Source organism: Podarcis raffonei, chromosome 5, assembly GCF_027172205.1.
Source record: "Podarcis raffonei isolate rPodRaf1 chromosome 5, rPodRaf1.pri, whole genome shotgun sequence".
Taxonomy (NCBI): Eukaryota; Metazoa; Chordata; class Lepidosauria; order Squamata; family Lacertidae; genus Podarcis; species Podarcis raffonei.
In genome coordinates this window covers 21,772,243-21,787,831 of record NC_070606.1, presented here as the reverse complement: position 1 = coordinate 21,787,831, position 15,589 = coordinate 21,772,243, and the positions used below count along the sequence as shown (strand labels likewise).

General features: G+C 42.7%; 1 protein-coding gene and 2 long non-coding RNA genes across 5 annotated transcripts in view; 2 read left to right on the top strand and 1 right to left on the bottom strand.

The window, feature by feature from the left end:
- Nucleotides 1-4,087, top strand: part of LOC128413784 (uncharacterized) — a 36,527-nt gene extending 32,440 nt beyond the window's left edge. The window contains exon 3 of the long non-coding RNA XR_008330458.1: nucleotides 3,615-4,087. This is a non-coding gene — a long non-coding RNA (uncharacterized LOC128413784). The remainder of the gene's footprint in view (nucleotides 1-3,614) is intronic.
- The window catches only part of RET (ret proto-oncogene), an 89,761-nt gene that overhangs the window by 50,583 nt on the left and 23,589 nt on the right, over nucleotides 1-15,589 (bottom strand). The gene's annotated exons all lie outside the window — the stretch shown is intronic.
- Nucleotides 13,435-15,589, top strand: part of LOC128413783 (uncharacterized) — a 34,982-nt gene continuing 32,827 nt past the window's right edge. For both annotated transcript variants that reach the window (XR_008330456.1, XR_008330455.1), the window contains exon 1: nucleotides 13,435-13,544. This is a non-coding gene — a long non-coding RNA (uncharacterized LOC128413783). The remainder of the gene's footprint in view (nucleotides 13,545-15,589) is intronic.

Sequence of the window (15,589 nt, the reverse complement as noted above, 5' to 3'; positions counted from 1 at the left end):
AGGGGGCCAGAGTTTGTCCACAGACAGCTTTCTGGGTCACGTGGCCAGCAGGACTAAACTGCTTCTGGTACAATGGAACACTGTGGTGGAAACCAGAGTGCATGGAAATGCCGTTTACCTTCCCGCCGCAGTAGTACCTATTTATCTACTTGCACTGGCCTGTTTTCAAACTGCTAGGTTGACAGGAGCTGGGACAGAGCAATGGGAGCTCATCCTGTCACGGAGATTCAAACTGCCAACCTTCTGATCAGCAAGCCCAAGAGGCTCAGTGGTTTAGACCAAAAGGGAATATACAGTCTCAGATTGGAAAAAAGTTCCCTATCCTAAGCTTAACCTCTTAATCATTATCCCAAACTGTAACCAAGTGACAAATGCATGCAGCTGCATTTGCCCACATTCATCCTTTGGCATCCTTGTCTCTCCCCCACCTCCTTCCTCGCAGGGTGTCCAAAAAGAGGGCAAAACACGACATAGATTTACATGCACTGCTTTACATGTACGGGTGCAGATTTAGAAACCATTGCTGCAATTTAAATTTCACAGAAGGCAAGCCGATTAATTTCCATTCAGATCAGCACAAATCAATTGCGGTATTCAAATAATTCGCACCCCGCCCCAGATAACCCTAAATTAATAAGGACCTATCCAATTAAGTTACCCCCATTAATTGCCCACCCGGATCCCGCTCCAAAATAATTTCCTCTTCAACTGCTTGCCCCAGTCATCAATCAAAATTACCCTGCTCCATAAATTAAATTCCAAAGAAGTAATAAGGTGCCTGGGTGCAAGATTCTGTTTGGAGTGGGAGTCTTAACAAAAGACAAGGAGGATGGGGTTTATGGTTTTAAAAAGCAATTAATACATTGGCCTGCTGTTGCTTTCCCCGCTGTGGCACATTGCAAGTAAGGTAATTCCATCCCCAAATCACCTCCTGACCAGCATCTTATGCTGTGTATACAGACTGCAACCCCATATCAAGACCCACTTCTTTTCTGTGAAATAAGCATTCATAGAAATAGGGCATCATGAAGTCTCCACCCTCCTCCTAACAGCAGTCAATAGGGTTGAAGCAGAAGGGCATTGGGGGTGGGGCAACTGATGGTCATGTTGTTGGGTTTTTTTGGTCACACTTTTTAATATCTAGATATGGGTCTTTACCATGAGTTTCCCTCTGCAAAAAGATGCATTCAAATCAGCTTACAAAAACAAACATTTAAAAAACAAGAGTAAACCAAGCCTGAGGGCTGGCTTGTGATATTTGTATTGCTTTGTAAGCTGTGCATGAAGTTTTCCAGGCTGCAGAGCGGGGTACAAGCGCTCTGAAAAATTAATTACTCAGGGCAAACTAAATTATCGTACTTATGTACACAATTTATTTGCATCATTTGTCAATATGAAATATTATAAATAAATAAACACAGAGAGAGAGAGAGACGGGAGGTAATTAAATATGAAGTTGAAAGAAAACCTTCATTGGCTGAGTCTATCAGGGATCTCTTCAATCATTTGTTTCTAAATGAACACTGAGTGAATATTGGCCTGAAATGACAACTTATTTTAGGAATGTTTATTGATTTGTTTCTGTTATTTCTAGTCTTTTATTTTTTTTCTTCAGTTTTCATTTGATTAATTTTTCCCCCCACCAAAAAACTTTTCAAGCTCACAAAACCGGCTTAACTACACTGGTTTCAGTTGCTGGGGTGGGGTGGGGGGCTTAGAGATTCTTGGTTACAAACTAGGAAGCAAAAGATTTCCCCCTAATTATATACCTTACACTGTGCAAACAAGGCCTCTTTATGACACTTATTTAAACTACATTTGCTGTATTTTCAGAGAACAGCATTTCTATCACAGAATAAAAAGTCCCATTTCTTATCCCTAGGATTTCACCACATCTTATTGATACCAGGTCGTGTTATTAACTATATCCTTATTTATTCTGATTGTGAAGCCGGGGCTCTCTCTCTTTTTAACACATAGAAAAGATAACGAGGTTACCAGACAAACATGATGCTTGCTATTAATAACCCACTATTTGTGGTTAAGTATCATATTTCAGTAATCAATCAGAGCGGTGGTGGAAGCGAGAGTTCTTAAGATGGCTACAGTTATTAATGATGATTGACAGTTGTTCAATTGCAAATATTTAACTACTTGATGTTTCACTATCCTAGCATAAAATCATGGAAGTGGGCAGGCCTGAGCTGTTGGTGGTCTCTGAAGGGAATCCCCCACAAAATTGATTTCCTATCTGCTTCCTTGAGCTTATGCAGAAAATGAGTAGCAGAGGGGGTTTTTGTCTACAAAGCGATGTTCAATCTTCCAAAACACTGCTTTGCACATAGATACAGAATATATATTTACTTTACTATTCAATATTCTGCCAGTACTGAAATAATATAACACATATAACTAAGGAGCCTCTTATAAGCATACTACAAGCTGTTGGCATCCGTTTGTCTTGAGAGACAATGGAGTGTGCCTCCAGGGGTGAAGTCAAAACCACTGTGTTAGCAGCACTGAAGTGACTTCCCCAGGGCACAAGCCTGGGCAGTGTGTATTGAGCTCCTGGGCTGCCCAAACAACAAGGACCCCCCCCCGGCCTTGTTGATGTGGTCCAAAGGAACGTAGAGCAATACTTGGCTGCAGGAGTTGCCGGAAAGAGGGGCAGAAGATGCCATCCAACCGTCGTAGGGACTCCACTCTGGATTTGTGTAGGATTTATTCCTTACAAGTACTTAATTATGTCCGTCCCCCCATTCACAGTGGGAAAGCAAGATTTCACCCACCCCACTAGTCACCTTTAAGTGGGCAGAGCATCAGAATACAACGTGCACATGTCCTGTTACCAAATTTCATGAGAGAACTTTAGATGTAAAAATGATGGTCCAATCCAACAGGAGGGGGGGAAACTACTCACACGAAATGGTGGGTGGCTATGAAGAAGAAGAAGAAGAAGAAGAAGAAGAAGAAGAAGAAGAAGAAGAGGAGGAGGAGGAGGAGGAGGAGGAGGAGGAGTAGTTTGGATTTGATATCCCGCTTTATCACTACCCGAAAAAGTCTCAAAGCAGCTAACATTCTCCTTTCCCTTCCTCCCCCACAACAAACACTCTGTGAGGTGAGTGGGGCTGAGAGACCTCAAAGAAGTGTGACTAGCCCAAGGTCACCCAGCAGCTGCATGTGGAGGAGCGGAGACGCGAACCCGGTTCCCCAGATTACGAATCTACCGCTCTTAACTACTATACCACACCGGCTCTTCTTGTGAATGCTCTTCTTGTGTGCAACTCTAATAATATTGTGCTCAATGCCACTTCAAGGGGAGAGAGTAAGAACAGAGCGCTTGATTCAGAATGGAGGGCTTGGTTCAAATCTCCCCCCAGTCATGATGACCAGTATTGAAAAAGATCTGGGCAGACTGCTAGGTTGGTCTTTGAGCCCACTCAAACATGAGCACAGCCCACCACCACCCTTTTCCACTGACATTTGCAACAGGGCATCCAAAGGAAGAATAAGTGCTCCCAGAAGATGACAATTTGGCATCCCAAAAATAGAAAAGTCAGTGTCTACTCCCTGTCACCGTAATTCACAGCTACCTTTTCTTTTCTTTTTCGTAGGGTACAGAAGTCTTCCATCTGTGTTGCTTGGTCTCTAATGGGCTCATTCACACAAAGAAAAGTCTCCAGTTGACTCTGCATTCAACAAATGATAATCACATATGAAGTAACTGATCCATCACCTTCACACACCTCTCTCCAAGTTCACTGATGAAATAGACAGCATTATTATGATGTCACAATTCCATGTAACTGCTAACCCTCACCTTCATATATGGGGCAAGGCAAGGCAAGGGAACAGGGCTGGTTGGGATGAATTTCTCTGCTTCTGTATAGGTCCCTTGAAAGCATTACAACCATGTATGAACATCTGGTGAGACTTTGGATAACAAAAGGAGGAAGCGGGGAGGAGGAAAAGAAGGATCTGAGAAGCACCGTGTTGGGGTTCTCTTTCTACCATTTCAGCCCCGGTCTGAAGTGATTATTTGTATCTTCATGAATAAATACAGCAATACTATCTCCCCAGAGACTTCACATACCTTGCTAGGGAATCTCTCATAAGTGTGTAACTGACGAGATAATATACGACACTGCAATTAGCGAAAAAGGAAACGGAAACACTCTCAAGCATTATCTGCCTCTCGTTCTTTAATATTAATGCTAACTGTCTGTGAAAGTTGTATTAACAGTAATTCACAGAGAATGACCTGTTGAGCTAAACCATGGGATGAAGCTGAATCACTTGGTAGCCAGATTGGAGTGTAGTGCTGCTTATACTTATCCCCCAAAGCTGCTGCTTCCTGTCCCTTTCTCTTAGTCAGCAGCAACAGACATCAAGTCATACAAATTAGCTGCTACTGTACTTTTCCTAAGTGCAACACAGTCACTTTGAAATATAAGCTGACCATAGGAATCAAACAAGGGAGTCCCTGCAAAAATATGATGCATGGGATCATGTTGTTCTAATAGGAGCAAGTCAGTGGTAAAATTGAGAAGGTACAGTGGTACCTCGGGTTACATACGCTTCAGGTTACAGATGCTTCAGGTTACAGACTCCGCTAACCCAGAAATATTACCTCAGGTTAAGAACTTTGCTTCAGGATGAGAACAGAAATCATGCTCCAGCGGCGCAGCGGCAGCAGGACGCCCCATTAGCTAAAGTGGTGCTTCAGGTTAAGAACAGTTTCAGGTTAAATACAGACCCCCGGAACGAATTAAGTACTTAACCTGAGGTACCACTGTACTGTTAAGTATGTTGTACCAGCCCAAGATCTGAAGGCAGTTGGAGAGTTATCTCAGCAAGCTATATGCTGTCATTTGTTTTAGTAAAAAAATCCTAGATTGGATTTGTTGTAAAGGGAGACGGGGCACTCCTTTTTGAAACAAAAATCTAAATATGTTCAAATGGGCTGCAGGTACTCAACAAGAAAGCTACTCGCTATATGAACAGAGGCTACTACTATTCATTATCAACTTTTATGTTGTTGGTTTTTAAAAAAAAAAAGCATATCCAAAGTTGGTGGGGTATTTGTAATTGAGTTCAAGATGATGTGATAGAGCTAAAAGAGCAAAACAGCCTGCAGGTTCCCACCATCACACAGCCTGCTTAGGCCACTGGAACAAATACAGCGGTCCGGATCTCCAACTATTTCAATTTCCAACCCTCCTTTAGCCATTTTTTAGAAACGGGTCTATATACCAAAGATGGTTCCTACCTGAAGATGGTCTCTGGCATGTGCCCTATATCATAAGCTATGCTCAAATGATAGTACTTAGGGCCTTGTCTCCCACATTACCTCAGAGCTGTGCCTCACCTCCCAGGAGTGATACTGGTTTCAGAATCATCTGCATTATAGCTACCTCCCATGTGAAACAAGGCACCAGGGGTCTCAGGCAGCCAGGTCCATGAGGTCAGCATTCAAAAGCCTTCAAAGGCACTTTTTTTTAAGGTCCCAAGGAACTGTCTCTGGAGTGTAGTTATCTGACAGAACACAGCACAAGGAAACATCTGAGCTTAGAAACAAGAGAACTGTGCAGTCCATGAACTTGACTGACTGAACTCAGGGAACTTCTCTGACCCAAATGAGATAAATCTTAGGCAGAATTCCTAAATATCAGAAGTGGTTAACCTGTGGCTTCTCCAGATTTTGTTGGACTGCAGTTCCCCCCATCTCTGGCTATTAGTCATGTTGGCTTGATAGAGTGATAAGAGTCCAACAACATCTGGACGGCCACAGGTTAGATGCCCCTACTAAATATATTTTCTGGGTGAAACTCAGATTTCCAGGGAGTTTGAAGAGAGCTGTCGGAGCTGTGATTAATGTTCAGCACTTGGACAAAGCGTAGGAACAATTTTAAGCATTGCACATTTTTTGTAACACTTCACCAAAAGCACTTCCTCCTCCCCATCAAACACAAAAATCAAAACTCATGGAAATTCAGCTCAGCTCTAAGAGCGGAATAAAAAGTGTTTGCACTATCCCACTGCCTCACACAAAACTGGCAATACAGGAGGTACTTTTTTCAATCTTTCCCTTATTTTCAAAACGTAGTTGGAACAGTATCATGTCGTTACTCTTTTATGTATGAAAAAAAAATCAGTGAAAGCCTCTGCTGGTGGCTGAAAACTGCTAAAGAACTAAGTGATAAACATAACTATGCACCTCTCACGTGAAAGTGCTTTCATTATGAAGAACTGCTATTCCCTTTTCAAACATTCAATGGGGTTGTGAAGGCACAATTCTGTTTTTCAATCCACAAAGTAAACTGATGCAATCAGTTTCTGCCACAGGTCTAAAACTGGCATGAGACATCCAACTTTACATTTATCAACTGCAAACATATTCATGGTGGAAAGAACTTGTAGAAAAAGGCACAAATTCCCCATGCCCATGAAGTTGCAGCCAGGATTGATACTCAGCCTGTCTTAAAAAACCAAGCTTGAACTTCAAAAACATTGGCTGAGGACCCTGGGTTATCACTTGTATACTTGCCAAAAAACAAACAAACAAAAACACCCTTTGTATAAAGTGAAACAAATTCTGTATTTTTTTCATTAATTTGCTCAGAAATGTGATTTATGTGCATTGCTTACTGTTTAATTACTTTGTTTTCTAGAAGTTCCTTCCTGCTTGTTTGTAAGGAAATAGTCAATTAAGAATCTAATGAATCCTCTCCTGTGACAGAATTAATTTGGGAAGCTGTGACCTCATGTAAAGAGGCATCAAAGCTGGTTAATATGTAACACAGAGACACTCCGTGCAGACTGCGGATCATGACATGAAGCATCTTTGATCTGCTGTAGTTTCCAGCAAAACAAGGGAAAACATGCGCTCTGCTCCAGCTCTGGCAAAAAAACACTGCACATCGGAAATGTACGGTAATGTTAAGAGCAGACGGTGTTACTAAGATATGGCAAAGATGATGGAATGTAATCCCCGAAGAGGAAAGTACTGCAATTTTCCACCTTTGATTTCAGACACATGGTAAGAACATCACTAGACCTCCAACAACTCAACTTGGAACAAATCAGACACAGCTCAGAGCCTCACATAAAGGGAAGCTGAAATCTCAGTTGAATGTCTATGGATCAAGAAGTCTTTATGTAACTTATTTATACTTGAATTATGTTGTTGTTGTTGTTTAGTCGTTCAGTCGTGTCCGACTCTTCGTGACCCCATGGACCAGAGCACGCCAGGCACTCCTATCTTCCACTGCCTCCTGCAGTTTGGTCAAACTCATGCTGGTAGCTTCAAGAACACTATCCAACCATCTCGTCCTCTGTCATCCTCTTCTCCTTGTGCCCTCCATCTTTCCCAGCATCAGGGTCTTTTCCAGGGAGTCTTCTCTTCTCAGGAGGTGGCCAAAGTATTGGAGCCTCAGCTTCACGATCTGTCCTTCTAGTGAGCACTCAGGGCTGATTTCCTTAAGAATGGATCGGTTTGAAAACTTGCTGATTTGTGGGGAAATGAATCACTTGGCATGATTTGTAGACCCAAAAAATTCCATTTGAAATGGGATACCTAACAACCCTGCTGAGTCCTCAGTTGCCACTGGGTTGCACAAGAGCCCTCTTTGCATGTTACTCGTGTGAAAGGGCAACACAGATTCAACAGGGCTGTGCATTCAGCCTCAACCCTGGAGATGGTGTGGCTCCTTGCAGCCCTCACAGGTTGATTTAGAGAGGAGTAGGTTTCCCAGATGATTAAGAACCCTAAACCCTAAAGCATATTGGAGAGTCTATGTAGAGAAAAGGTTGTCTCCTTTGGTATGTTATCTCTCAAAAGATGAAGGACTGGAATGGACTGTGCTACCTCAGGGTGTTGGCCTAAAGATGTACTTAGATAGCTCAGTTGTTTAGAGCGGGTGCTGATAACACCAAGGTTGCAGGTTCGATCCCCATATGGGACATTGCATATTCCTGCATTGCAGGGGGCTGGACAGATGACCCTCAGGATCCCTTCCAACTCTACTATTCTACGAAAATCCCTTCATAGTTATGTTTATCTTCCTGGGTGAGTAACATCAAAAGAGGGCATAGACCTCTAGGCCAACTAGGTCAAACACCAGGGCCTCTACAGACACCAATGAGACTGCTATGGACTTCATTTGCACAGTGCAAATGAAGCTCTCCCATGTCCTGTGAGCCTCTGCCTCCCATACTTCAGAAGGTCCCATCCCCAGTGGGCCTGAAATCCACCATTGAATTCTGCATCCTTCCAGAATTTAGAACTGCCCTTGAGTGCATAAAGAAACTTAATGTGAATCACCAATGCCTTTATAATAGTCTTTAAAATATTCTGATTTACAAAAAACAACAACCAAAAAACAAAGCAACCCTTTCTGTGGAGGACTAAATGCAAAACCACACCATACATTTAAAGCACACTGAAAGCACATGGCTTCTCCCAAAGAATCTTGGGAACTGTAGTTTCCCACTCACGGAGCTATGATTCACAGTACCCTTCGCAAGCCACAGTTCCCAGGGTTCTTCGGGGGGAAATCAGAAGTTTTAAATGTTCAACTGGATGTGCTCTTAAATACGAGGTGTGGATCTGCCCTAAGCTGACAGAGTAATCGCTTCTACAATGCGCAGCAGTATTGACTCAAGTCTTGTTAATAACATTTACATGAGTTAATGATATACGATCTGTGAACACCTGATGCTGTAGCACTGTGAGCAGGTGTGACACAAATGCAAGAACAGGAAACTAACAACAGTATCCTGTTTTTATTTTGATTGTGTTCTGTTTTATATACTAGAAGCTGTTTTATATAGAGATTTTTAAAAAGTAATAAATAGTTACAATTCAAGTATTTCTGAAAAAAAAAAAAAAGGCAAACTGATCCCCCAGACCAACCAGGAAGCATTTTTTGAAGAGAAGCAACAAACAGTGTTTACTAGATGATAACTTTAACAGAGTCCCTTAGTTCTCCCGCATGGATAATATATGTGGAAAACAAAAGCAGAAACTCAATTCCATCTGCTAATCATGTAGAGGGAAACTTAGTAAATCAGTGTTCAGCAGCCCTTGTTATGCCCACAAAATACTAGCACCTGTCCTGTCCCTTCATGGCCATTTCTCTCACCTCTTCCATTTTTTATTTTGTACTTTCCTTTGAGCTAACTGTGAAGACACACTGCAGCACAAAGAACTCTGGCAACCATACCAACTGAGGCTTCTGAACCACCAGTAAAACAGATATGCCTCGCAAGGTCATTATGTGCAATCTGGGCTACTGAACGTGTTTCAAGATAGTGCTTCAAGCTTGGGGTGACATGTGATAAGTCGCATTTCTTAGGGGAAAATCTTGCTTATCTGTGTTTGGGCTAAGCAAATCAGTATATTTTTGGTTGCTTTTGCATTTGCACACCTATAAATCTGTTCCATGCCATTCTGCATTAAACTGAAATTGTTATTGAGTAAAGGAAATGTATCAAAATAGGTTTAAAATGCACTTAAAAATTATTCTTCTGAGTCAAAAATAGTTTAAAAACAGTATGCAAAGACAAGGTTCCCTGTGTCATTTTTTTATTAAAAAAATGTTCCAATATTTGGGAACACCGGCAGATAATTAAATTCCAACCTGCACATTAGTCCAGGAAGTGTGGATCAAGTCACTTCGCAATAGAATTCCCAAAGTTCATATTCTTCAAACATCCCTAATCTGAATCTACCCTAAGGTCTGGCATGTATATATACTTGGGAGGGCATGGGGAAAGTATGATTTGTGACCCTCTCCATTTGTTATATTGAGCACACATATATGTGGGCACCTCATCTGCATTGCATGTGTATAAATGTCTCTGTGTGTGTGACATGAAAATTCATCAGCATTTTAGTGTGACTTTCTCCTAATAAACACATTTTTGCATGTGGTTTTCCCCAACGTAATGCATGTTTCCACTAATATATACATTTTTGTAAACGTTTGGTTCAAGAACTGTATCACGACGAGATTCAGAGATGTACACATTTTGAAGGACAGCTGTGTTTTAGTTCTCCCACTGTCCTGAGCAGTGCAAATTAGGTAGGTTCGATTTTTAATGCAAACTGAATTCAATCTCTCCCTCACCCCTAGCCCCAGTCGCATGTACAAACTCCTTATCCTTTCCAGCTGTTATACAGAACAAAATCTAACTGGTACAGGAGAGCACCCTGTTCTCAATGTTTGTCACAATGGGTCTTCCAAGGTCAAAACAGGGATTATCCAAGGTTTCCAAAGTGTAACACAAATATGCTACTTGTATCACAGTGATTGCTCCCCTTGGGGGAATAGGAAGAAGTGGAGATCATCAAGCCCACATCCTGATCTACAGTAAAGGCTCATCCAAATATTTGCAACATTCTACTTTTGTCTCACAATATGTACTTCAAGTACCGAATAACTGCTTGCCAAGCAGAACACAAGACACTAGAAAACTCCCTTTTTTGCCAAAACAGTTTTGTGCCTTCCCCGTTAGCAACTTTTCTGCTGCTTCCCTCAGTGTCTAAAATAAGGTGACACAGTCAGATGCAGAAACACCCCAAAGGGTGACATCCATAGTGCAGGCTCTCTAGGGAGCAACTTGAATGCTCTTGTATCAGCAGCAGCGGCACTTGAGCAACAGGGTGACTGCTCACAGAGTACAGTTTGCACAGAAAAGAAGAAGCATTCCAATTGCCCTCTAAGGGCCCACCCGAAATACTGTTTTTGTGCCTCACTGAAACACATAGCTCAGTTAGCAGTGCATGAGACTCTTAAGGTCATGGGTTCGAGCCCCACATTGGGCAAAAGATTTCTGCACTGCTGCAGACTGGACTAGTTGACCCGCGTGGTCCCTTCCAACTCTAGAAAGTCTATGATTCTTGAAAATTTCATATTATTAATGTTTCTTGTATGTCTGGGCACCAGTGTGAGGCTCACCTCTTTCTTCCTCTTTTGCCACTACAGTCATACCTTGGGTTGCGAATGCTGCGGGTTGTGCATTTTCGGGTTACGGACCGCGCCAAACCTGGAAGTACCGGAACAGGTTACTTCCGGGTTTCGGCGCTCGCGCATGCACAGAAGTGCAAAATAACGTCATGCACACGCACATGCGCAGAAGAGCTGAATCACATCACATGCATGCGCAGACGCAGCACTGCGGGTTGCAAATGTGCCTCCCACATGGATCACATTCGCAAACCAAGGTATGACTGTACCTTGGATATCTGGCTGATCCAAGGAGCCCCAAGGTGTATACAGTAACTTGAATGTTCTCTAGCATTAATGCCATTCAAAACATGGTTGAATTGTTTTAGCAGCGTGTGTTGAAGAATTACTGGAAAAGGAAGTCAAATTAAAACATAGGCCATTTCAGCTTAGCCCTATTTGAAATTCCAACAGAAAAAGACACACAAACAGTATTTTCCCACAAATTATTTGTAGCTGCTTTGCCGACTGACATACTGGAAGGAGTAAGGGGAAGGTTCCTCTCTCCTTGTGCTGTAAAGAAAAGCCAGCAAACTAGAAACACACATGCCAACTTTCAAGATTTGGGAGTGGGGAATTAACTTACATTTGTGGGGTGGGTGGGTGGGTGTGTATGAGAGAGAGAGAGAGAGAGAGAGAGAGAGAGAGAGAGAGAGAGAAGGGCAGTTGAGCTTCTAAACCCTGTTCCTATTAGCATTTAAGTGCTGGTTTTTGGAATTAAAAGTTTCAATGAACATAAATGCAACCTTTGGCAAACTTCCATACAAGCAGGGGCGGGTGAGGGACCTTGTCTGATTTCCCCTGCATCAAGGCTTTTGTCCTCAAAGTTTAAATTGAAGCCTTCCCCCCATTTTTTCTGCGATTATTTTGATGGTCTGCTGTTTGATATAGGGCATTTCAATTAGTTGCAGGATTTTGCAAAGAAATTGCCAAGTGTATAGATATAATTTACTGGTAACCTGAAGACCTTGAAAAGTGGGTAGGGACTCAAGCTTAGTCTAGGACACAGCCAACACTCACATGGAAGTTGGATGAATACCAACAGACTCTCAACTGTATTGGCACTTATAACAATTAAGAAAGTCTATCTCCTGTCAGGAAGGCATTCAAATGAAGTGGCTATCATATTGATCACTGTTCCAAGCTGCTGATCTAAAGCTTAGCACTTCTACAGCAATAGCACGATCAGGACAAACACTAAGAGGGTCCCCCACATGGCTCCAAAGGGAGTGGGAGCTGCCACACTGCAACCAAAATCAGTGTTAGAAACTCAGATATATAAGCTAGGCACCAAGTGGCTCTTTAAACCAGGGTTACAGTCACCCAAATGGAACGCCTAGTTGCCATTTTGGGGCCAGACAGCTCAAAAGTCGCATTTTTCAAGACGACTTTTTGGTTCCTCAAATTCATTCTGATTGTGCTGATAAAATATAATGGATAGAATTCTTCAGGATGTGTTGCTAGTACAGTGGTACCTCAGGTTACATACGCTTCAGGTTACATACGCTTCAGGTTACAGACTCCACTAACCCAGAAATAGTACCTCAGGTTAAGAACTTTGCTTCAGGATGAGAACAGAAATCGTGCTCCGGCGGCAGCAGTAGGAAGCACCATTAGCTAAAGTGGTGCTTCAGGTTAAGTTTCAGGTTAAGAACAGACCTCCGGAATGAATTAAGTACTTAACCTGAGGTACCACTGTACTGTATGTGAAATCAGGAATGATCCAAGGATCCCCAGGCATGCACCTCCAGGTGGTGGAGACGTCAGGCACCATCCTGGCGCCCGGGCATCTTAACTTGGTCTCAAGTGGCCGATAGCCAGGTGTAAACTGCACCTGGCGCCTGAAGAATTTCAAACACGGACCCAGACATGGGACACATATACAATGGTACCTCAGCTTACAGTCGCTTCATGTTACTGGGTTCTGCTAACCCAGAAGTAGTACCTTAGGTTAAGAACTTCACCTCAGGATGAGAAAAGAAATCAAGGGCCAGTGGCGTGGTGGCAGCAGGAGGCCCCAATAGCTAAAGTGGTACCTCAGGTTAAGAACAGTTTTAGGTTAAGAATGGACTTCCAGAACGAATTAAGTTCTTAACCCGAGGTACCACTGTATTTAAATCACCCTCTAATCCAACCACAGAAAAGGCAGGGCAGCGGGAGACAAGGCTTTCTCCACATATTTCCTGCCCAGTCCTATCATTCCTGATGATGTTATCAGAAGGCTAGAGCATTATGGGGCCGCCAAGCCAGCCCTTCCTCTTTTATCCAAATTCACCTTACCAAGGCAATGAGCTGGCAAGACCGACTTGAGGCAATTGCCACACATACTTGTTGCAACATTAGTTGACATCACAAAGAGGTGGACAGTGGCACAAGCATTCCACGGAAACCGATAGTGGGAAATGCTCAAGGCATTGTACACTGCTTCTCCAGGTCAATGGATGCTGAAGCAAGCGCATGTCAGCACATCCAGATCACAGTCCCAAGAAAATGTGGCTCCGATATAGGGCTGTGTGATAAATCGTTGAATGCCAGGTATTAAAACAACATCGTAGTGTTTCAACAAGGTAATACAGTGGTACATTGGTTCTCAAACACCTTGGTTCCCAAACGCTGGAAACGTTCCGGTAAGTGTTCCAGTTTTCAAACTTTTTCAGGAGCCAAACGTCTGATGCAGCTGTCAGCTACTGTTTCCGGGGCGCCTGCGCCAATCAGAAGCTGTGCCTTGGTTTTCGAACATTTTGGAAGTCATACAGACTACCGGAACAAATTAAGTTTGGCACTTTTGTTTTTGCTGTTGATTTTGTGTTTTGGGGGCTTTTTCGGTTAATTTTGTTTTTTTTGTGACTGTGTGGAACCCATTTCAGCTACTGATTGATTGATTGTGTGTGACTGCAGAAATGGATAAAAGCCCCCCATCCAAACAATGACTATCATCAGTGTAGGTAAGGGGGGGGGGAATTCTAAATCATCTACAATACTGTCTTATTTATTTTATAGTACAGTACATTCATTTTATGTATCAATGGTCTCATTGGATAGTAAAATTCATGTTAAATTGTTGTTTTGGGGGTTGTTTTTAAAAGTCTGGAACAGATTAATCTTTTTTTCATTACTTTCTATGGGAAAGCACACCTTGGTTTTGGAACGCCTTGATTTTGGAACGGATTTCCGGAACGGATTAAGTTTGAGAACCAAGGTACCACTGTATACTCCCTCCTAGCCAATAAGAAGTAAGGATAAGCCCTCACACAAACCAGCAAACTCTTCTAGCTTCACCTGTATCTTTCCACTTAGAACTCAGCTAATTATGCAGAGCCTGCTAACAATCCAGGAAAGACCCCCATGGCTAGACAATTAAAGATCCAGGGGTAAAGTAAACAGAGAATGTAAACAAAGAACTGGAAAACACTTCTTTCTTTCCTCACACTGACACCCCCCCCCAAAAAAAGAGAGTGGGAAGAGTTCTTATTTTATCTTCTGGTGGTTCCCCCTAAATAGTTTTCCCCCATATTAAAAATGAAGGTTTCTAAAATTTATTTAAAGGAGATTAAGTCTCTGCTTGCTTGCTTGCTTGCCCTCCTTCCCTCCCTTAAAAGGAGGAGAGATTTAAAAAGGGGAGAGATTGGTGGTATGGGGGCGTTTGCGGGGGGGGGGCTTCTGTGGAGGACTGAATGGAGAGGAGAATGTTTAGCTGGCTGCCTTATGCTGAAATGGGAGGTTGGGTACTATGTGAGAATGATGGGGAGGGGATTTGTCGGTAAGCAGTGCAAGCAAATGCATGTCTACTCACAAGCAATCCCTACTGAAATCATTGAGACTTACTCCCAGGAAAGTAAAAGCAAGTTTAGTTGAACTCAGTGGGGCTTATACATGCATAGATTGAAACTATAAGTGGGACCTCTGAGTGGGGAAGCAGATGCAAGTTGGCTAGTAAATCACTTAAACTACTCTTAAATTAGCTGAAAATACATTAAATATATTATATGGAAGTTTACTTTATATTTTTTATTAAATCCACTACTCCCTTATATTTTAAGGCCCTCCACCGCTACAGGGAGCCTCGTCAAGGCCCTCCGCTGCTGCGGGGAGGTATGGTGGGCCCCTTGCCACTGCAGGGAGGCCCAGCAAGACCCTCCACCACTGCCGATATACTGTGATATATTGCTATATTTAGCTGGTGTACATCGTGGTCTTGAAAACCAGATAGCGCCCAGCCCTGCTTCTGTGTTTCCCACTGTCCAGTAGATGCTGTTGCTTATAGTTGTGGCAGCATCCAGAACTCAGTTCTGATGTTTATACAGTGGTACCTCGGGTTAAGAACTTAATTTTTTCTGGAGCTCCATTCTTAACCTGAAACTGTTCTTAACCTGAGGTACCACTTTAGCTAATAGGGCCTCCCACTGCCACCGTCGCGCCACCACCGCACAATTTCTGTTCTCATTCTGAAGCAAAGTTCTTAGCCTGAGGTACTATTTCTGGGTTAGCGGAGTCTTTTACTTTCCTGAAGCATCTGTAACCTGAAGTGTCTGTATCCAGAGGTACCACTGTAGCACCTCAAATCCTGCCTGAAACCCATT